General features: G+C 38.3%; 1 pseudogene; it reads left to right on the top strand.

The window, feature by feature from the left end:
* The first annotated feature begins 776 nt into the window (after positions 1–776).
* On the top strand, positions 777–1041 carry LOC101562494 (annotated as a pseudogene).
* Positions 1042–5859: the final 4818 nt, after the last annotated feature.

Below are 5859 nucleotides of genomic sequence, written 5' to 3'. Positions count from 1 at the left end.
AGCCTTCCACATGGCTGACACTGACAAAGGATCTACAAACTGCGGTACAGGGCTTCAGGGTAAATCCTGAGGGGATATGTTTTATTTTTTAAAGAATACAAACTAATAAAAAAAAAGCATTAGAAATGATACAAAATTTCACTAAACAAAGTAATAGGAATTCAACAATAGTTGCATTGCATGATATTCTCTTGTCTTTAAATTAGGTTGTTTAGGTTACCAGATATAAGTGTGCAAAATTGGTTAAAAACAAAACAAAAGAACAACAAGAAAAAGTTATGAGAAATTAAAAAGAAAAAATAAGAATAAAAAGAAAATAATTTTAAGCATTAACTTCTCCTTTCAAAAGACCAGCAGAGATCTGCAGTACAATTATCCAAATTATTCTACATATATATACATATCTTTTCCCCTTATTTTGTCCTTTTTCTATCCCACCGTTTCCTTCACATTAAATAAATTATTTCCTTTTCACAGTACCTGCTGTACCTTTTAGGTTTCATCTATTCTTTCGGGTTCTCATACTAGTGAGATAATATGATGTTTGCACATGTGAGTCTGGTTTATTTCACTTACCAAGAGTCTCTAGTTGCATCCATTTATCTATAAAAACCCTGAATTTAGGGGTCTTGTGGGTTAGCTCAGTTGTTTAGAGCCTGCTTGGGCAAAGTCAGTCAGGTGCAGGGGACTGTGGTTTGATCCCCAGCTCCACATGCCTTACCAGACCCACCCTTAAGGCAGCCTGAGCCAGCCAAAAAAATCCTTCTCAGCTTTAGATGGCTGCCTCCCTCTTACCCCCTGCATGCTGATGCTGAAGCAGTTCCTGAGAAGGCAGCAAGTTCTCTTCCCCTACAGAAGGATTTTGTAAGCAATTTGGCAATTTCCAGACGTGTCTGACCACAAATACCTGAAGAACTGGGCAAAGGAAGAATTCAAAAGAAATAAGAGCACCACAGAAGAGAATACAATCCGGATGATGATTACCCAAGGCAATATCAGCTAAAGGAGTTAGAAAAAGCACTTGCATTAGCAAGATCTTAACTCTAGCATTCTTCTCAAGGATTTCCACATATTCATGTTTTGTTGCAGTTAGGCTTAATGGAAGGCTCAAAATCAAGTCAAATTGTTAGTGTGTACAGTACTCGGGCACAACTTCAGACCAAAGTGGAGCCTAAGTGTCAGAGCAAAGAAAAGCACAATGAAACAACTCCTTTAGAACTGAGAAATACACATGAGTTCTGAAAATGTGTGAGCAGTTTTCACAAGAAGAAAAAAAACTATTAAAAAATGGCCAGTTGCACATGAAAAGATGCTTCATGCAAAGCATCAGGAAAATGCATATCAAATCCATAACGAGAGCCAGGTGTGGCAGCTCTGTAATCCCAGCACTTCTGAGGCTGAGGCAGGAGGAGTGCTGTGTGTTCAAGGCCAGCCTGTACTACGTAGTGCTTCAAAAAGACAAAATAAGAATAACAGTATAAGGAGTTAGCACATCCTTTCTACTACAGTGCCTCTAAAAAGGAAAATAAATGTTAGTGAAGATGTGGAGAAATTGCTCAGTAGCACATACCTGGAATCCCAGCACTCTGGAACCTTCTCAACAAATCCTTCTATATCACCCTCAAGGGTCATTAAAGTACCTTGTTTGGCTGTTCCATGACTTGATTGCCAAAGGACTCAAATTAACCATCACTGGCAAGTCGGGATCTTTGCTGGAAAGAAAAAACTTACTGAATACATTGAAATACCAAAAAGAGTGGGGAAAACTTTAATGCAGCTCCTGGGTGCAACCTTACTGATGACCTTAATTTTGATGTGGATTAGAAGTGTGTCCTGGAGGAAAATCCTTGGTGTGTCAGGTTTTTCTCCAAGGACAGGAAAAACAAAGAATTTTCAAGAGTACATCAGAGACAAATACATCACAGCCAGAGTTGATTAAGGACACTTTTGAAAGTAATAAATTCACAGCATACCATTAATTTAATCAAAGATGTGGAAGCGAATGCTTCTGAAAGATGCTAGGGTTGTCAGTCCTGTAAAATGAAGTCTTGTTTGTCAACAGAGCAGAGCTGAGAAGCTAATCTAAGAATCTGGCCAGATGTAGAATCTGAGAAGATGTAAACAGAATTTTGCAGAATCAAACGTGGTACCTAGTAACTGCACTGCAAGCCGGAGAAGTGGCATCAACCAATGGTGTGGATGTTGAAGACTTGGTTTACCAGAGTCCCCTTTTCCTGTAGCCTCAGAAGTCATGACATAAAATGCTTCTGAATACCCGTCAGAGGGAGTAATCTATGAATGCAAAGTGCTTATATGAGCCAGGGTCCAGGTTCTTAAATAAGCACTAATATGTTGCAAAACCATTTGACAAAACTGAGAAGCTTTTGTAAAGTTCCTAGATCAAGAGCACTTTGGAAGTATTTTGTGATGCATGGCTGATGTCCATGCTCAAACACTCAAACATAGTCTATAATAAACCTAAATATTTGGGGTTTTTTTTGTTTGTTTTTGGTATTTTTTTGGAATAGGTTTTCATTGTGCAGTTCATTCTGGCTTTGAATTCACTTTGTAGCCCAGGCTAGCCTCCAGCTTGCAGGGATCCTCCTGTTTTGACCTCATGAGTGCTGCAGTTACATGCATGTGTCACCACATCCAGCTAAATTAACATAAAATCTTGAACGTAGAAAGAAAAAACCTTTTATGGAATATGCAGTCAGTGACTTTCGCAGTGGTTTATATGGAAACTTGAGCATTTATGGTTCAAATTTAAGATGTAAATATCAGACTCCAAAAGAACTTTAGCAGGGCTTTGTATTTAAACAAGTAAAACACTGGAAATTAAATTATTTTTCAGAGGCTAAAAGTAATATAATGAATATTCAATAATGTAACTTAGAAAAAATGGGGTATACCGATGAATGTCCATTTTGTATCTGTGTATTCAAAGAGGTTGGGATAGATATATAGTTGCATTCTCTTAATTAATAGAATGATTTGTTCTAAGGGTGTTTGTAAATAGGATCACAAGTCTGCATCTTGTACAGCAATTAACCACTAAGAAGAATATATGCAGTGTATTATTTGTTGAAACTGTACTTCCGATTTGATTTGAAACTGTCTCATTGCTGTTTATCAATAAAACTTTGAAAAAAAAAGTAATATAATGTCCATTTTTTAAAATAAAAAAACTTCATCTAAAAAAGCCCTGAATTTATTTTTTTATAGCTGAGTAATATTCCATTGTGTAAAAATGCCACATCTTCTTTATCCATTCTGCAGTTATTGGGCATTTGGGAACATAAAATATTATTAAATTTAAATAGTGAAGATGTTATCCTGGCAATGCACGCTGACAGTCTGAATGATTTCTGTTGCCCGCCCACACCAGTACTTCACACAAAGAGAAATTCAGTATGTATAAATGTAGAAGTATTTTCCTATTTTTACAGATTACCATCCTAAGAACTCTATACCTGGGCCTTCCCTTCCCACTCATGTCACCCGCTCTTCCATGTTTCCCTGAGGTATGCTGTCTGCTTCACCAGCACAAACCTCCTGATGCTGGGCACATTCATTCTTACTCTGTAGACTCCTGGCTGGGGCTGCGTTCTCTGAAAAAAGTCTCAGCTGGGGATTCTTGCACTAGTGATGTATTGTAGGACTGCTTTAGGGCAAACTTTAGAGGGAAATGAGAGAAAAAAGATAGGACATCACAAGGAACCAGGCAAAGGTGGGCTCAGCTGCTCTTTTGGGGCACTCTGGGGCACAAGGCAAACCACAAGGTCGTTCTATCTGGAGTGTATGGACTGGCCTTTTATACCTCCACATTGATCATTTATTGGCTATAGAGCATTTTTTGGAGAGGGCACAGCTCCTCAAGCATTCCCAGGTAAGCTCTCTTTTAAAAACTGAGAACAATTCCTAGGAGAAGAGTACAGCTGTGAGCTGGTACCATCCAACATTTTGAGCAGCTTCAAGAACTAATACAACTACGTTCCATGGTTGCATAATTTACTGCCTGAAAAAATTTCCTGCTCTATTGCCCAAAAACTTTCCTTACATGTTATCTTAGTAGTTTCTAAGTCTATACCACCTTGAAGACTTGATAAAACTTAGACTTCTGTTCCCAGAGATTCTCATGCTATCCTTTTTGGATGGAACCCATAATTTCTATTTTCTGACAAGTTTCGACATCCTATTGTTGCTATTGGACTGGAAGCTACATCACTGGCAATTCAGTGACTTAATTAATTCTCCCCATCTTTCACGGCTTGTGCATGCTGTCGTCTCCTTCAGGAAAGCTACCTATGCTTGCTTCTCTCAGCTCTCCGGTCTTGGGCAGGCAGGCTCTCGGCTTCACCAGAGCGCTCCGTGCACTAGGCACTCTGCACTGGAATTGTATGTAGGACCGTCTTTGCTCAAGGTGTTCAGAAGGTGGTAGGTAGGTAGAGGCATCTGAGGATTCTGGCAGTAGAGTGAAGAATATACACTTAGACTCTCAAGGAAAAATTGGTTTGAATTTCTTACAAAAATAAAGCCTGTCTCATTACCTTGTAAATACATGAAGATAGCACTCTGTGTTATTCATTGCAGCACACCTGGCTCATAGAATCTCATCTGGTACCTTGTAGGAATCCAGCAACTGTTTGTTCCATAAACAATATCAATCTTGCTTAGGATTGGTTTTCATGGGGAAAAGATTTAACTTGTGTAAGTTAAATACTTATATGCAGCAAAAATATGTTTAGCTTACTTGTGGGGAAATATGTTATTTCAAATAAACTTTGAGAACGTCACTCTTTAGGTAGGGTTAGGTTTCTCTAGCACAGTCTGTCTCTAAATGCATATAGAAAAGCATGAATCCGACTTTCATGCGCTTACGAATGAGTCACTTCAATACTGAGCACTATTTCTGGGCCACCATTTACTCAGTTTGTGACGCTATAATTTACTGTTGGAAAAACCATCTCGTAAATTGATGATGGCTTGAGGTTTAAGAAATCTGGCACAGAGATACCAAGAGAAGGAGAAAAGTAAACTTCACAGCGATACCGTAAAGATCAACATTTCCCAGCATTTTCTGTCAGCAGATATTAAATAGAAGCATTCACTCCAGCAGACGGTCCTCCTTCGGAAAACACAGGCCTATGACAGAAGATAATAAATAGATGCTGTTCTCAGTGAAAATATGAGTGTTGTCCCCAAGGAAATATAATTGGGGGGAAATTAGAAGAAGGTGACTTTGGAAGATTGGCTAGGGAGTATGTAATGCATTGGCTGCTCAGGTATGTATTCATCAAAGCTGTTGGCATGGTTTCTTATTAGCTCGCATTTCAAATGTTTTTAAGGAAAAGGCGCATCTGTAAAGTACCAGAGGCAAGAAGCTCTGGGGTGATTGCCATTAAACCTCTTGACTAATTGGGCATACCAGCTAGAGTTACATTAGTTTGTAGCTTTTCCTGACAGGATTAATAGTGAAACTCACCTTTGGAATTAATGTGTTTACTTTAAGAAATACAAAATCTGATTCAATTTGCATCCAAAGTCACAGAGGCTATAGAATTTAATGTTGAAAGTTCTTATTTCTTTCAATTTTGCTTTTTATACTTTATATTCCACTGTTTACCGATCCCAAATTCATGATGAGATGCATTTTTCCTTTTTTTCTTTTGGTCTTGGAGGCTGAAAACATAAAAAATTGGATTAAAATTATGAAGCTTCTCTGACATGATGTATTGAGAGCCTTGAATGATGCCTAGGGATGTGGAAGAGGAGAAAAACACTTGAGTGAGTAAACAGAGTTTATGAGACTTGTTTATGCCAGGAAAGCAGGATGAATATTTCTGACTAAAAGTTAAT

Source organism: Octodon degus, unplaced genomic scaffold (genome assembly GCF_000260255.1).
Source record: "Octodon degus isolate 3935 unplaced genomic scaffold, OctDeg1.0 scaffold00099, whole genome shotgun sequence".
Taxonomy (NCBI): domain Eukaryota; kingdom Metazoa; phylum Chordata; class Mammalia; order Rodentia; family Octodontidae; genus Octodon; species Octodon degus.
The sequence above is the reverse complement of the archived record's forward strand: the minus strand, read 5'-3'. Positions and strand labels throughout refer to the sequence as shown.